The following is a 16,988-nucleotide window of genomic DNA, read 5'->3' as shown; positions in this document are numbered from 1 at the left end:
GACACTTTACCATCTGAGCCACCAGGGAAGATCCTACAGATGTGAGAAGTGGACCCAAAAGAAGGCTGAGGACCAAAGAATTGATGCTTTCAAACTGTGGTGCTGGAGAAGACTCTTGAGAGTCCCTTGATTGCAAGGAGATAAAACCAGTCAATCCAAAAGGAAATCAATCCTGAATATTCATTGGAAGGACTGATGCTGAAGCTGAAGCTCCAATACTTTGGCCATCTGATGCAAAGAGGTGACTCACTGGAAAAGACCCAGATGCTGGGAAAGATTGAGCACAGGAGGAGAAGGGGACAACAGAGGATGAGATGGTTGGATGACAGCAATTGACTCAATGGACATGAGTTTGAGCAAACTGAGAGATGATGAAAGACAGGGAAGCCTGGCATGCTGCAGTCCCTGGGGTCACAAAGAGTCGGACACAACTTAGTGACTGAATAACAACAACAACATGCACAGGGACCTAGCCAGCTTTTTGTGCCTGCCAGACACAGGAAGAAAGTATCTAACATGAAAGAAAATGACTGAAAATGAAAACAGGGGGAAAAACAGGACTAAGACGAGAGACAATGCAAGGAACAGAAGTTTGTTTTTTTTTAATTACCATTAATCAGAGTTTAGAGTCAATACTGTATCCTTTAAAAAGAATTAGATGTTTTGGCTTCCCTAGTGGCTTAGTCGGAGAAGGCGATGGCACCCCACTCCAGTACTTTTGCCTGGAAAATCCCATGGACGGCGGAGCCTGGTGGGCTGCAGTCCATGGGGTCGCTAGAAGTCGGACACGACTCAGCGATTTCCCTTTCACTTTTCACTTTCACGCATTGAAGAAGGAAATGGCAACCCACTCCAGTGTTCTTGCCTGGAGAATCCCAGGGACGGGGGAGCCTGGTGGGCTTCCGTCTATGGGGTCGCACAGAGTCGGACACGACTGAAGTGACTTAGTAGCAGCAGCAGCAATGGCTCAGTGAAAAAGAATCAGCCTGCCAATACAAGAGACATGGGTTCAATTCCTGGTGGAAGAAGATCTCGCCTGCCATGGAGTAACTAAGCCCACCCAGTGTGCCACAACTACTGAGCCTCTGCTCTAGAGCCAGGAAACCAAAACTACTGAGTCCAGGTGTTGCAACTACTGAAACCTGAGCCCTAGAGCCCCTGCTCAGCAACTAGAGAAGCCACTACAATGAGAAGCCCGTGCGCTGTGACTACAGTAGTCCACGCTCACCACAACTAGAGAAAATCCTCTGCAGGAAGGAAGACCCAGCACAGCCAAATAGATACATAAAATTATATAGAAAAAGAATTGGATGCTTCCCTACAGGAAAAAAAACCCAGAGGGAACAGTCGCCTCCTGGTGGTTGAGTGAGGTAACACACCATTCCAGGCTTGGGTCCAGCCAGCCAGGGACTTCACAGAGTGTGACTATGTCTCCACACCCCAGTCTTGTCTATGCAGAAGAAACTAAGGACCTAACCAAAGTCTCCCCACTGACTGAGCCGTCTGAGCTACCCCTCCCCTGTATGGAACAGAAAGTCAGCCAAGCCCCTCCTGTTTTGGTATTTCAGAGCCATAAAAATGGTGAAGGGGAAAAAAAAAAAAGAATTAAATGCTTTAAAAAAAATTATAATCTGAAAGAATGTGTTCTTAGAAATTTAAAATAACTGAAGTAAACATTAAAGCAAAAGAATGAAAAACAAATATAAAACATGAAAAATAAATAAGCAAAAAGGTAAACAATAGAGACTCAGTTAAGGAAATGAAACATCCCTCTACTGAGGGCTCCAAAAACAGAAGATGAGGGGTGGAAATTACCAAAGAAACAGTAAAAGAAAATTTCCCCAAGTTGAAGGATAGGAATTTCTAGATTGAAAGAGACCATCAAGCACCCCACACATGATTGAAAAAGAGACCTATTTAAGAGGGAGGAAACATATGTATACCTATGGCTGATTCAAGCTGATGTTTGGCAGAAACATCAGTATTGCCAAACACAATACTGTAAAGCAATTATCTTTCAATTAAAAATAAATAAATTTTAAAAATAAAGAATTTTAAAAAGAGACCCATTTAAAGGCATGTTGTCATGAAATTAGTACTTCAAAAAAATCTTCTGGAACTTTTGTTTCCAAAGAGGAAACATATCACATACAAAAGAACGAGAAAAAATGGCACTGGCTTCACATACACACACACACACACAAATTGAAATCCAGAATCGGTAAAGACATGCCTTCAAAAAATTCTGGAAAAATGATCTCCAACTTAGAATTCTATACTCAGTGAAACTGTTAATCATGAATAAAGACAAAAAAAAAACAAAAACAACCACGCACAAAAAAAATGAATAAAGACAATTTTTTGTGGCATGCAGGATCTTAGTTCCCTGACCAAGGAACCAAGGATCAAACCCATGCTCCCTGCAGTGGAAGCATGTCCTAACTACTAACAGTCCTAACTACTGGACCGCCAGGGAATTCTGGTAAAGACATCTTCAAACCTGAAGGGTTTCAAAATTTACCTCCTGTGCCTGCCTTCTCTTCCTACAGGGAGAGTGAAACCAAATGATAAAGTAAACAAAGGAGAAGAAAAACACAGGATCCAGTAAGCAGGGTCCAGTCTACATGACACACAAAGGGAGTTCCCAGGATGAAGTAAAGGGAAATGCCTGCATGATCCACCACAGCTGTGGGGCAGCCCGAGAACAAGCAACCCGGAGCAAACAGGAGACACGGGCCTTGGGGGCATGACTCCTAGAGAAAACGGACCTGATAAATCATCTGTGGAAGACTATTCCCCTTCTGGGCTTCCCTGGTGGCTCAGATGGTAAAGAATTTACCCGCAATGCGGGAGACCCAGGTTCGACCTCGGTGGGGAAGATCCCCTGGAAAAGGGAATGGCTACCCACTACTCCAGTATTCTTGCCTGAAGAATCCTAAGGACAGAGAATCCTGGCAGGCTACAGTCCACAGGATTGCAAAGAGTTGGACACAACTGAGCAACTTACATCCCCCTTCTGCCAAATATTTTGGCTTTTTCCATGATACCCCTCCTTTCAGTGCCCACTCCTGAGATTATAGACCCCTGCCCCCTGGGATGGCGAGCCTGGCCAAAGAACCTACTTGACCCAACATATTGCGAGTAAACGTGATGAGTTACGTGAGTGGCAACTTTAAGAGCCAGTGTGTGCTGTCCCACCAACCGGCTCTGTTCCAAAAAGAGGCTACTCTTCACTCAGTCCCAGAGCAGAGACAGCATGCAGCCAAACTCGGACAGACTTCTATCATGAGAAAAATCAAACAAAACAACTTCTCTCTTGTAAATCTCTGGAATTTGTGGGTAATTTGTTACCACAGCCTGACCTATATTCTGACTGATATATCATCTGATATGTTTGACCATGTGGAAAAATGTAAGAATGTGGGAAGACTTAGTGAGAGGTACCTGGAAAATTAAGCGATTACATTCATTTATTTTAAAAATATTTATTAGCTCCTAGCATGTGTCAGGAATTTTTTCCTAAGGTACTAAGAATATGAAAAACAAGAAGGTTAAAGAGACAAATTTTTTTTGGCAATGTCACACAGCATATGCTCGGCAGTGAAAGTGCAGAGTCCTAACCACTGGGCTGCCAGGGAATTCCCAAGTGAAAGTCGCTCAGTCGTGCTTGACTCTGCGACCCCATGGACTATACAGTCCATAGAATTCTCCAGGCCAGAATACTGGAGTGGGTAGCTTTTCCCTTCTACAGGGTATCTTCCCAACCCAGGCATCAAACGCAGGTCTCGCACATCAGAGGCAGATTCTTTACCAGTTGAGCCACAAGGGAAGCCCAAGGAGGTGATTATTAGTAATTATTAATTTCAAAAAATGCTTATAGGAAAGAGAAAAAAATCATAACATACTTCTTGCCTCATCAGAGAATAATGTTCACATAGTTACCATATAAGAATTGATGAGAATAAAGGGAGGGTAAGCAGTGAGGTATGGAAGTAGTAATCTAAATCCTAATACACCATAATGGGATAATATCTAAAACTGATAAATCAAAAAATAAGTTATAAACATATTATGAAAAAAATAACACAAACTAAGTTAATAAGTTCAGGAAGGTTGCAGAATACAAGATCAATACATAAAACTCAATTGTATTTGTATACACCAATAAGTAATGTGAAATTGAAGAAAGTATTAATAAAATAACAATTTCATATGAAACAGCATCAAAAAGAATAAAATATTTAGGATTAAATTTGATAAAGGAAGTAAAGACATATATCCTATGTTTAGAATTGGAAGACTTAGAGATCAAGCCAGTTAATCCTAAAGGAAATCAGCCTTAAATATTCACTGGAAGGACTGGTGAAAGCTCCAATAGTTTGGTTACCTGATGTGAAGAGCTGACTCATTAAAAAGACACTAATGCTGGGGAAAATTAAGGGCAGGAGAAGTGGGTGACAGAGAATAAGACGACTGCATGGCATCACCGACTCAATGGACATGAGTTTGAGCAAACTCAGGGAGACAGTGAAGGACAGGGAAGCCTGGCGTGCTGCAGTCCATGGGGTCACAAAAAGCGGGACACGACTTAGCGACTGAAGAACAACAATTGTAAAAATGCTGTTATAAATATGTTGTTTACATCTTTGTTGTAAAGATGGCAATACCACCCAAATTAATTTACAGACTCAATATAATCCCTATCACAATCCAGGCTGGCTTCTTTGCAGGAAATGACAATCTTAAAATTCATGTGGAAATTCAAGGGATCCCAAAGAACCAAATGGTCTTGAAAAAGAACAAAGCAGGAGACCACACATTTCTTGATTTGAAAACTGACTACAAAGCTATAGAGTCAAAACAGTGTTACTGGCATAATGATACTTAGAGATGTAACTCAATGGAATAGACTTGAGAGGCCAGAAATAAATCCACACATGCATGGTCAATTAATTTTCATCAAGGGTGTCAAAATCATTCAATGGGGAAAGAACTGTCACTTCAACAACTGTGTTGGGGCCACATGAATGTGCACAAGTGAAAGAATGAACCTGAATGTCTACCTCACACGTATAAAATTAATATTGGGATGGCCAAAAATTCACAGAAGAAAGCATAGATGTAAATATTTGTGTCCTTGTATCAGACAACTGATTTATAAATATGATGCCAAAACCAGAAGCAAAAGAAAAGAGAAAATAATAGGACTTCACCAAAATTAGAAACTTCTGTGCATGAAAGTGTCAAGAAAGTAAAAAGACAACATACAAAGTGAGAGAAAATATCTGCAAGTCATATATCTAATGGGGTAGTATCCAGAATGGGAGAAGGCAATGGCACCCCACTCCTGTATCTTGCCTGGAAAAATCCCATGGACGGAGGAGCCTGGTGGGCTGCAGTCCATAGGGTCGCCAAGAGTCGGACACGAGTGAGTGACTTCACTTTCACTTTTCACTTTCATGCATTGGAGAAGGAAATGGCAACCCACTCCAGTGTTCTTGCCTGGAGGATCCCAGGGACGGGGGAGCCTGGTGGGCTGCCGTCTATGGGGTCGCACAGAGTCGGACACGACTGAAGCGACTTAGCAGCAGCAGCAGCAGTATCCAGAATACATAAAGAGTTCTCACAACTCAACATCAAAATGATAAATAACTCAATTAAAACATAGGGCAATGGAGAGACTGTTAACACGGGGTTTCTTTTTGAGGTGATAAAAAAGTTCTGTGTTAGATGGTGGTGATGGTGGCACCAAATACTGAAAACCACTGACTTGTACACTTTTAAAAAGGTGAGTGTTACAATGTGTAAATTATACCTTAATTTTTGTAAACATTGAGAGAAAATATCAGTAGACACAGCTAACAGAGATGACAGTGGTAACTTCTAGAGAGCTCTACCTTCTCTACAAACAGAGTGAACTGATAACTACTGCTTTTTCTTGCATCTCTTAGTATGTCTGGCATTCAATGCTATAAATATTTATTACTTTGATTTTTTAAAACTTATTTTAAAAACCACTGCATCTCAAAAAAAAAAAAAAAATCACTGCATCTCAACCCCATTCAAGGTCTCAGTGGAGTCTGAGAATGGAATGAAAATACATCATTAATGAATTATGCAAACCTCTTCAAAAAACATGACTTTTTACTTTTGGATAGGAAGGGAGTGGAATCTTGCCTGAACTCTATTTTCTTGAATTAAGACAAAGGAAAGCTTTGGGGAAAGGATGGCACAGAAATAGAGGTGGCATTAGTTAACTTTAAGTCAATGAAAATCTAAAATCAAGGGGAAATTTAAATGAGTCAAGAGCTTCTTATTTATAAAATTGATTTAAATGGTTATGCTTGAAAATGAGCTTGGAAAAAGGGAGCCACTGGACTTTCCTGGTGGTCCAGGAATTAAGAATCCACCTTCCAATGCCAGGAGAATGGGTTGGATACCTTCTCTGGGAGGATTTCACATGCTGTGGCGCAATAAAACTCGTTAGCCACAACTACTGAGCCCGCAGTCTGAAATAAGAGAAGCGACCGCAACAAAGAGTAACCCCTACTCACCACAACTAGAGAAAGGCTGAGAGAAGCAGCAGAGAAGCAGTGGAACCAAAAACAAACAAATAAATACATTTTTTAAAGGGAGCCATTAAGTTATAAAATACCTTCAATTTCCAAATGGAGATAAGAATAAAGCTATCAGAAATAAAGTACTTACCAAGCACTCTAGATCAATGTGACTCAAACTAATGGCTTGTATAAAATACAATAAAAATGAATAACTAGAAAAATGAAATTAAGGAATGAATACATACAAGCTACAAAGCCAAATTTTCATTATTAGATTTAACAGACATTGGGCTTCCTCGGTGGTTCAGTGGTAGAGAATCCACCTGCAATGCAGGAGACACAGGAGACGAGAGTGCCATCCCTGGGTCGGGAAGATCCCCTGGAGGAGGGCATGGCAACCCACTCCTATGTTCTTGCCTGGAGAAGCCCATGGACAGAGGAGACTGGCACGCTACAGTCCATAGCATTGCCAAGCATGGGACACGACTGAGGTGACTTCGCATACACGCCTATATACATTAGAGAGTGGGCCCAGGCTATATGTGTGTACTTACATAGCAAAGGGTAGAAAATATCTAGGGACTTCCCTGGTAGTCCAGTGGTTAGAATGCCTCACTTCTACTGCAGAGAACACGGGTTCCAATCCTGGTCAGGGAACTAAGATTCCATAATTTGCATAGTGCAACCAAAAAAAAAAAAAGATAGGGGCTAGACTTTATACTCATTAACCTTAAGGGAAAGGTTAAGAAAAGAAAGAGAAAGGTTAAGAAAAAGAGAAAGAAAAGATTAGGAAAGAAAAGGGACATAAAGGGGGAAATTTTTACCTTAGTTCATTCATACATTCACTCATGATTTATTTGAAAATCATGTACCAAGGACCAATTATGTTCCAGGTGGGAAGAAAACAATGACAGATAATAAGCAAGTAGACAAAGAACTTGAAAAGAAAGGAAAGAAAATAGGAATTCGGCAGGGAGAAGGGAGAGAGGGAAGGTGTAGGGAAGGGGAATGAAAGCAAATTCCAGAACAGCTGATAGAGTATTTTGTCCTGTCTCTTAGACAGTGGGTGCTAAATGGCTTCAGTTGTGTCCGACTCTGACTCTGTGAACCCGTAGCCAGCCAGGCTCCTCTGCCCATGGGATTCTCCAGGCAAGAATACTGGAGTGGGTAGCGAATCCCTTCTCCAGGGGACCTTCCTGACTCAGGGATAGAACCCGGGTCTCCTGTACTGCAGGGGGATTCTTTACCATCTGAGGCTCTAGGGAAGCCTAGTATACAGAAGCGAAGGAATACCTGCCCCCACCCTCCAGGAGGTGGAAGAGACAAGGAAGCATTCTTGTCTGGGGCTTCCAGAGTAGAATGGTCCTGCTGTCATCTTGGTTTTGGACTTCTGACTTCAGAACTGTGAGATAATAAATTTCTGTTGTTTTAAGTCACCAAGTCTGTGATAATTTGTTACAATAGCCACAGGAAATTAATACACCATGATTACAGTAAAGTTAAAATACCAAAACTTAGAATACTGTAAAATTGAATGAGAATTATTTAAAGCATCTTAATTGAGGAAGGAGCAGGTTAAATTCTTATTGACTGGCATTTATAGACAATTTACTATTTAAGCACTTTAATGTAATAGCTCATTTAAGTGTTACAACAATGCTCTGAAGTAATTACTATCCCTTCTTAGTATTTGGAAACAAAAAACCCCAGGTACAGAGGTTTAAATAACTTGGCTGATGTCACTCAGCCATGAAAGGGCCAATAAATTGTTGTTGCTGTTGTTGTTCAGTCACTAAGTTGTGTCTGACTCTTTGCAACTCCATGGAATGTAGCCCCCAGGCTCCTGTATCCATGGGATTCTCCAAGAATACTGGGATGGGTTGCCATTTCTTCCTCCTTGGGATCTTCCCAACCCAGGGACAGAACCATGTCTCCCGCATCTCCTGCGTTGGTAGGCAGATTCTCTGTCCATTAGAATTCCCCAACCTCATTCTTGTTGTGTTGGGAAACTCCTCCCCAACTGCATGTGGTCCTGATGTAGCTGTAAACTCAGTCCCACAGGGAAAACCATGAGACTCATACCTGCCAAAGTTCCCGGTACCCTCAGGCTCAGTGATGACTGAGGGGTGTTGCAGACATAGGATGAAAAAAAGTTTAAGGAGAGTCCACTCTAAGACAGCTTTACCAACACTGGAAAGAGACACTAGTTTTCTTGGAGGTGCGAGGCTGGAAAGTATAGCTGTCAGTGATCCTCTTCCTCACCATTTGGGGAGAATTTGTAGAATAAAGCTAAGTAGAGCTGGGAGAGGGAGACAGAGCCCTGACTACCTCCTGTGAGTCCTGTTTCCAGCTTTTCTGAAGCTAGTGCCACTTTTGACTCTGGTTTCATCAATCCACTAATCTCTTTTAGCTAAAGCTAGTTTTGCTTGAAAACAAAAATAGCCCTAATACAAAGCCCAGGTTCAGCTTGAAATACGGAGAAATGGGAAGGATGTTTATGAACATTAAAAATAATCTGAGCACTTCTTGGCCTTTTGGCTAAGATGAAGTGTAAACATAATCTGATTTCTTTCTGATGACTGGAGAGTTTGTCACTGATCTTAAAACAATTCTCTCCACTAAAATCCCGTATTTATTTTAAACAGGAAGTACGCATGTGTGCTCAGTCATGTCCGATGCTTTACGATCCCATGGACTGTAGCCCACCAGGCTGTCCATGGAATTTTCCAGGCAACTGGAGTGGGTTGCCATTTCCTACTCTTGGGTATCTTTCCAACCCAGGGATCAAACCTGCATCTCCTGCCTCAGCAGGGGATTCTTTACCACCTCGTCACCTGGGAAGCCCAACAGGAAGTGTTTTCCTCTTAATATTTGGTTAGCAGTTTATATATCTTCCTCTGTTTCTGCAATAGAATTACAGTTTGTACATTTTGTTGTTGTTCCCTTGCTGTGTTATTCTCCCAGACAAGTATTTACACTCCTGATACTAAATTACAGCAAAATTTGTCTTCCGTCCTCCTGGAAAAGAAAGAGAAATAACATTGCTCGTAACCTAAGAAACTTGGAAGTGAGTTAAACCAGTCATCCTGAAACCTGGCTGTGCCTCAGATTCATCTAGGAGAGCTTTATTCCCCTAAAGTATGAATTCTGGCTCCATTCCAAATCTCACTGGAAGAAGATTGAGTTGAATTGATTTAACACTCAGCAATGCTATATGGGCTTCCCTGGTGGCTCAGACGGTAAAGAAACTGCCTGCAATGCAGGAGATCCAGGTTCAATCTCTGGGTTTGGAGGATACCCTGGAGAAGGAAATGGCAACCAACTCCAGTGTTCTTGCCTGGAGAATTCCATGGACAGAGGAGCCTGACGGGCTACCATCCATGTGGTCAGAGTCAGACACAATTGAGCAAATAAGCACACGCACTGCTCTAGTGAATGAAGTTATAGTTCTTTCTTAAAGAAACAAAGATATAAAACACGATCTCTTCTGTCACTGGCCAGCATCCATGAGCTCATGAGAATCTGTTCAGCTTTGTGACTAGAGGAAAGACCATGGAAGACTGAGCAACAGATGTAATTCCAGCAACATGGAAATGAGAATACACAGATACAGTCCTAGAAATATTCTAGAGCTTTGTTCTGTGATGCAGTTGAGTTGCCTGGAAAGAGTTTAGTCCTTTTTGATACTTGCCTTTGGGTTTTTTGTGGTGGGAGCAGAGTTGGGAATCCATTTTTCCTTACTACTTAGGCAATGTTCTCCTGAATATTCCATGCTATGTCCCAGATATTACAGGGTTCCCCTCTCTGGCTGGGGAGAATACAAACTCTTCTCGGCCTTTTGTCGTCTCTTAGGGTTGCCCTTTTTCGGCGCAGTTCTTTTCTCAGACTCAGATGTGGTTTTCTCACAGGCTGAGGACTTGCTGGCTGCCACCTGCAACCTGGAACTCGCTGTTCCACGCTGGAACTCTCTGCACGTTGCTCCTGTTTCTCAGCGCTTGAACCTGACAATGCTAGTTATGCTGGGCCCCCCTTGCCTTCAGCTTTGTCTCCTCACAGAGGAGGTGGTGGGGCTCCACCGAGCTCCCCTGCCCACAAGGCAGCCTGGAAGACCCTCTCCAGGCAGGAAGCTGTGCTACATGTAGGGTTCACCACAGCTGCTTCCTTTCTCTCAGGAGCACTGTCCTTCCTTGGCTGATAGCCCACGTTTGGGAAACTGTTACTTCATACATTTCAAACCCATGGTGGCTCAGTGGTAAAGACCCTGCCTGCCGATACAGGAGACATAAGAGACGTGGGTTCAATCCCTGTGTCAGGAAGATCCCCTGCAGGAGGGCACAGCAACCCACTCCAGTATTCTTGTCTGGAGAATCCCATGGACTGAGGATCCTGGCAAGCTACAGTCCATGGGATCACAAAAGAGTCAGACAAGACTGAAGAGACTTAGCACACATGCATTTAGTTCTCTCCATTCTTTTCTGTTCTTTACTTTCTTTAAATTGGTCCTGCTTTCTTTCTGATAGAAACAGAGAGTAGAAAATGAGTGGTTACTAGGGGCTGGAGGTGGGGGAAATGGGGAGATGTTGATCAAAGAGTGCAAACTTCCAGTAAGATGAATAAATTGTTGTTATTGTTCAGTCGCTCAATTGTGTTCAACTCTTTGTGACCCCATGAATTGCTGCCCACCAGGCTTCCCTGTCCATCACTAACTCCCAGAGTTTGCTCAAACTCATGTCCATTGAGTCAGTGATGCCATCCAGCAACCTCATCCTCTGTTGCCCCCTTCTCCTCCTGCCTTCAATCTTTCCCAGCATCAGGGTCTTTTCCAGTGAGTTGGGTCTTCACATCAGGTGGCTAAACTACTGGAGCTTCAGCTTCAGCATCAGTCCTTCCAAGTGAATATTCAGGGTTGATTTCCTTTAGGATTTACTGGTTTGATCTCCTTGCTGTCCAAGGGACTCTCAAGAGTCTTTTCCAGCACCACAGAAAAAGTTCTGAGGGCCTAATATACAGTGAGGTAGGAGGAGAAGGGGACGACAGAGGATGAGATGGTTGGATCGCATCACTGACTCAATGAACATGAGTTTGAGCAAACTCTGGGAGATGGTGAAGGACAGGGAAGCCTGGCGTGCTGCAGTTCACAGGGTCTCAAAGAGTCGGACACGACTGAGCGACTGTACAACATTGTAATAATACCGTATAATAGGGAATTCCCGGGTGGCCTAGTGTTCAGAATTCCAGGCTTTCAGTGCTGTGGCCTAGGTTCAGTCCCTGGTTGGGGAACTAAGATTCAATAAGCTGTGTGTTGAGGCTAAAAGAAAACCAAAACCAAAAACAAAAACCCCAAAACATATTATAAACTTAAAAGTTGCTAAGAAAGTACATCTTAAATGTGTTCATTACAAAAAAGAAATGGTAGCTATGTAAGGTGATGGAAGTATTAACTGACCACACTGAAGTAATAATTTCACAATATGTAAATATATAAAATCACCATATTGCATATTTATTTATTTGGCCACACCGTGCGGCAGGCAGGGTCTCAGTTCGTTGACCAGAGATCAGAGCCAAACCCCCTGCAGTGGAAGTGAGGAGTCTTAAGCACTGGGCCACCAGGAAGTCCACACTATACACTTGAAATTAATACAGTTGTATGTCAATTACATCACAAACGCTGGGAAAACTTAAATTAAAAAAATATATAATTCTTTCTTTCCATTTCTGCAGCACATTTCAGGAAGGTTCTGCTGTACCTTAGACTTACACATGGGAAAGCATTTTAGCTCTTTTTTTTTTTGGCCAGGCCCTGAGGGGAAAGTGCCCAGTCCTAACCACTGGGTCGCCAGGGAATTCCCAGCATTTTCGCTCTTTATTGGGAGGGTCAGGCCATCTCTACAGGCTCTAAAATTTCACAGAGGTCAAGGGAGCCAAAATATTTGGAGTTATCCACCCAGATGTCTCCATCCCAAGTGTCAAAGTCTCAAACTATCCCAGCTGGGGCTTTGACCCTGGCATAAGAAACCTCTCTCAGCTGAGCATTCAAATATCCTTGAAACTGAAGGCTATTTTACTTTTGAACTTTGGTCTCCAGCTTTTCCTTCTCTCCCACTGCAGGAAATAAGATCGTCCTTGGCAGTTAACAAAGAGGCCCTCTGGTGTTCAGACACATTTTTCCATTGTGTGTTAACTGCCCTCAATTTTGCATTATCTTTCTATTGGGGGTGCTACAAACCGAACTGTGTTCTCCTTCTCACCCAATCCCCAATTCATATGTTAAAGTCCTAAATCCCAATGTGCTAGTATTGGGTACAGAAATAATTAGGTTTTGGAGGCTTCCAAGGAGACTCAGGCATAAAGAATATGCCTGATGCAGAAAGGCAGATTTGACCCCTGGGTTGGGAAGATCCCCTGGAGAAGGGAATGGCTACCCACTCCAGTGTTCTTGCCTAGCCGTGGACTGGACAGAGGACCCTGGTGGGCTATCATCCATGGGGTCGCAACAACGAAGAGAACAGTGTGTCACTTCTTGTGTCTCTCTGTGAGTGCAGGAAGAGGTCACGGGGGCAGAGATGGCAGCTGCCTATCAGAAGAGGCTTCAGATACTTTGCCAACACCTTGATCTTGGAGTTCCGGCCTCCAACACTGTGAGAAATCATTTTCTGTTGTTTCGGCCACTCATCAATGGGATTTAGCTATAGGGGCCCAAACAGGCCATCAGTGGTCAACAAAATTAACAAGCCAGCCAATTCCATTGTTCTCTCATAGTTTCCAAAGGCACGAACCATTGTACTGTCCAAGACGGTCTCCAGTGGAACATTATTCCCAGGCATCACCTCACTGTCAGGGTGACAGTGAGTGATGAGGTCTCAAAACTCCGTCTTATCATCTTTTCGACAACACCCAGTGCGAACTGTGCTGATTCGGGTTGTTGAGGAAGCAGACACTGATTTAGGAGCATGGGAGGTTTGTCGTGTAGTTTGTGGAAGACAAAAATCAGATGCGGCTGGGAAAACCAAACTACGATGCAGATATGAAACCTGTGACAGGAACAAGGGGAGATAGCAAATTTGGGTATGGAGAGATGCAGATGCAGATCTCCCCTAAAGGGAAGATCTAGAGCAAGTATTACCTGTTTGGAGAAGGTCCCACATTGGGCTGAAGGGGCCAGGCCCCCACAAGCTTAGTTATTGGCTGGGAGATAGTTGGGAAAGGGGCTTCCCAGTTGACACTAGTGGTAAAGAACCCGTTTGCCAATGCAGATGTAAGAGACAAGGGTTCGATCCTTGGGTGGGGAAGATCCCCTGGAGGACAGCATGGCAACCCACTCCAGTATTCCTGCCTGGAATCCATAGGGTTGCAAAGAGTCAGACATAACTGAAGTGATTTAGCATGCATGTACACTTCAAAAAAGGGTGACTTTGGTTCTAAAACCAAGGCAGATTATCCCTGAAGGGCTTCAGTCAGGGGTAGGTACCAGCTAAGTACACTGTCTGCAGCTGACCAGCAAGTTACTTCAGGAAGGGAGATGGGAGCGGTGCGCCCTCACTGACACCATCACTGTTTGGTCACTCTGAGATATTTTTAGAGTGAAAATGTACATTTCAGCAGATTAAAAATTACATAACAATACATAGAATTTACTTATTCAAATAGAAACCAAAGGAATGACCATTTGGAACCAGCAGAAGCTCACCAAAAACAAGTTGCACCAGAAAATCAGCATCTCCTTTCTTTGATAAAACTATACAGAAATATGACCTGAGAGGTGATAGTTTAATGTGTGACGGAAAAGCATTAGTAGTTTAAATAACACACTGGGCTACAGATACTGTAGCCTGCTGTCCTTTGCTTGTTTTAAACATGGGAAAGATGTAGAACAGAGGCTCTGAGGTGATATTGAAAAGGAAGGAGAGAGAATATGGTACAAGATGGGAAAAAAGCAAACAAAAAAACACAAGGCTCAACAAACAAACAAAAAAACACACAGCAGGACTAAAGGTGAAAAGACAGGAATAAGTAACACACTTTGTTGTTGTTGTTTAGTTGCTAAGTCGTGTCCGACTCTTTTTGACCCCATGGGCTGCAGACCACCCGGCTCCTCTGTCCATGGGATTTTCCAGGCAAGAAAACTGGAGTGCATCTTCCCAACCCAGAGATCGAACCTGCGTCTCTTGCATTGGCAGGTGGATTCTTAATCGCTGTGCTACCAGGGAAGCCCAATCAAGGTGGAAGCTTCCTCAAATAAGTAATGAACTTTACTGGGGACAAAACAATACAATTAAGGGGGGGAAAAAACCCTACACAGATATAAGCAACATGAAAAATACAGCTTCACCAATCAAAATCAAGTGTGATGTGGCTGCTGGAAAAAGTGAATTCAACCACAGGTATTACTAAAAGGAGTGTCTAAACCAGTGCTTCTCTAACTTGTTCTAAACAGCAAACCCTTTCTCCTAATGCAAACATATACAGACCATCAATGTGAAACATACTCAAATATTTCCCTGAGGTAATTCCAAGGAATTCCTAGAGCTGTGAGAAACAGCTTGAAAAATCTTTGACCTAAACTGGAGAGTAAATTCCATTCTCTTACTTGAAGTAGTGAGATCAATTCTGGTTGTTATTGTTGTTTAGTCGCTGAGTTGTGTCTGACTTTTTCGCAACCCCATGGACTGTAGCCCACCAGACTCCTCTGTCCATTGCATTCTCCAGGCAAGAATATTGGAATGAGTTGCCATTTCCTCCTCTGGTGGCAGGGAGTGGTGTCAGATTCAGATTTAAATTCCAGCTCCATCACTTTTAAGCTGTGATTTTTGAGCAAGTTGATGACAGTTAAATTTGTTCATGTTCTCATACCTATTTCAGACCATTTTCATTCTTAGTTTTTTATTACTGAAAGCTTACTAATTCTGTTTAATCGAGGTAAGGTGTTCAATAAACTACAAATATTTAAAATGTACAATGTAATGAGTTTATATATAGGCGTATATACATATATATACACACACACGTATATGCACATCTGTGAAATCAAGATAAGAAAAAGAACATATCCATCACCTCCATAAGTTTATTCACACCTCTTCTCACCACTCTATATTCTCCAGGTAGGTATCAAACAGGTATCTGATTTCTTTTTTGTCCGCATGTTATGCAGGATCTTTGTTCCCCAACCAGGGCTTGAACCCATGCTTCCTAAAGTGGAAGCACACAGTCCTCATCACTGAACTGCCCCAGAAATCCCTGGTTTATTTTTTTTTAATTGAAGTTTAGCTGATTTACCAACAGCATGTAAGTTTCAGGTATACAAAACAATAATTCAGTTTTTAAAGCTCATACTCCATTTATAGTTATTAAAAATACTGGCTATATTCCCTGTGCTATACAATTCGTAGCTTATTTTATACATAGTAGTTTGCATCTCTTAATCCCCTATCCACATCTTGTCCCCCTTCCTCTTCCGTCTCCCCACTGGTAATGGAGTTTGTTCTCTGTATCTGCGAGTCCACTCCTTTCTGTTATATTCACTACTTTATGTCATTCTTCGGATTCTACATACGACAACACACAGCACCTGTCTTCCTTTGACCCATTTCACTACGCATAAACCCTTCAAGTCAATCCATGTTGTAAATGGCAAATTTCCATCTTTTTATGGCAGAGTGGTATCTCATTATGTGTAATACATGTATACATATATATGTCTATATATACATACACCACATCTTCTTTATCCATACATCATCCCACCCCCAACTCCTTTCCCCTTTGGTAATCGTAAGTTTGTTTTCTAGATCTGTCTGTGCCGCTGCTGCTAAGTCGCTTCAGTTGTGTCTGACCATGCGACCCCACAGACGGCACCCCCCTCAGGCTCCCCCGTCCCTGGGATTCTCCAGGCAAGAGTACTGGAGTGGATTGCCATTGCCTTCTCTGTGTCTGAGTGAGTCTGTTTCTATTTTGAAAATAAGTCCATTTGTATCATATTTTAAATACAAGTGCTATCATATGATAGTTGTCTCTGACTTATATTGAAAAGCAGAGACATTACTTTGCCAACAAAGGTCCGTCTAGTCAAGGCTATGGTTTTTCCTGTGGTCATGGATGGATGTGAGAGTTGGACTGCGAAGAATGCTGAGCGCTGAAGAATTGATGCTTTTAAACTGTGGTGTTGGAGAAGACTCTTGAGAATCCCTTGGACTGCAAGGAGATCCAACCAGTCCATTCTGAAGGAGATCAGCCCTGGGATTTCTTTGGAAGGAATGATGCTAAAGCTGAAACTCCAGTACTTTGGCCACCTCATGCGAAGAGTTGACTCATGGGAAAAGACTCTGATGCTGGGAGGGATTGGGGGCAGGAGGAGAAGGGGACGACAGAGGATGAGATGGCTGGATGGCATCACTGACTTGATGGACGTGAGTCTCAGTGAACTCC

This window comes from Bison bison, unplaced genomic scaffold (assembly GCF_000754665.1).
Source record: "Bison bison bison isolate TAMUID 2011002044 unplaced genomic scaffold, Bison_UMD1.0 scf7180017864241, whole genome shotgun sequence".
Taxonomy (NCBI): domain Eukaryota; kingdom Metazoa; phylum Chordata; class Mammalia; order Artiodactyla; family Bovidae; genus Bison; species Bison bison.
Note: the sequence above shows the minus strand (reverse complement) of the source record.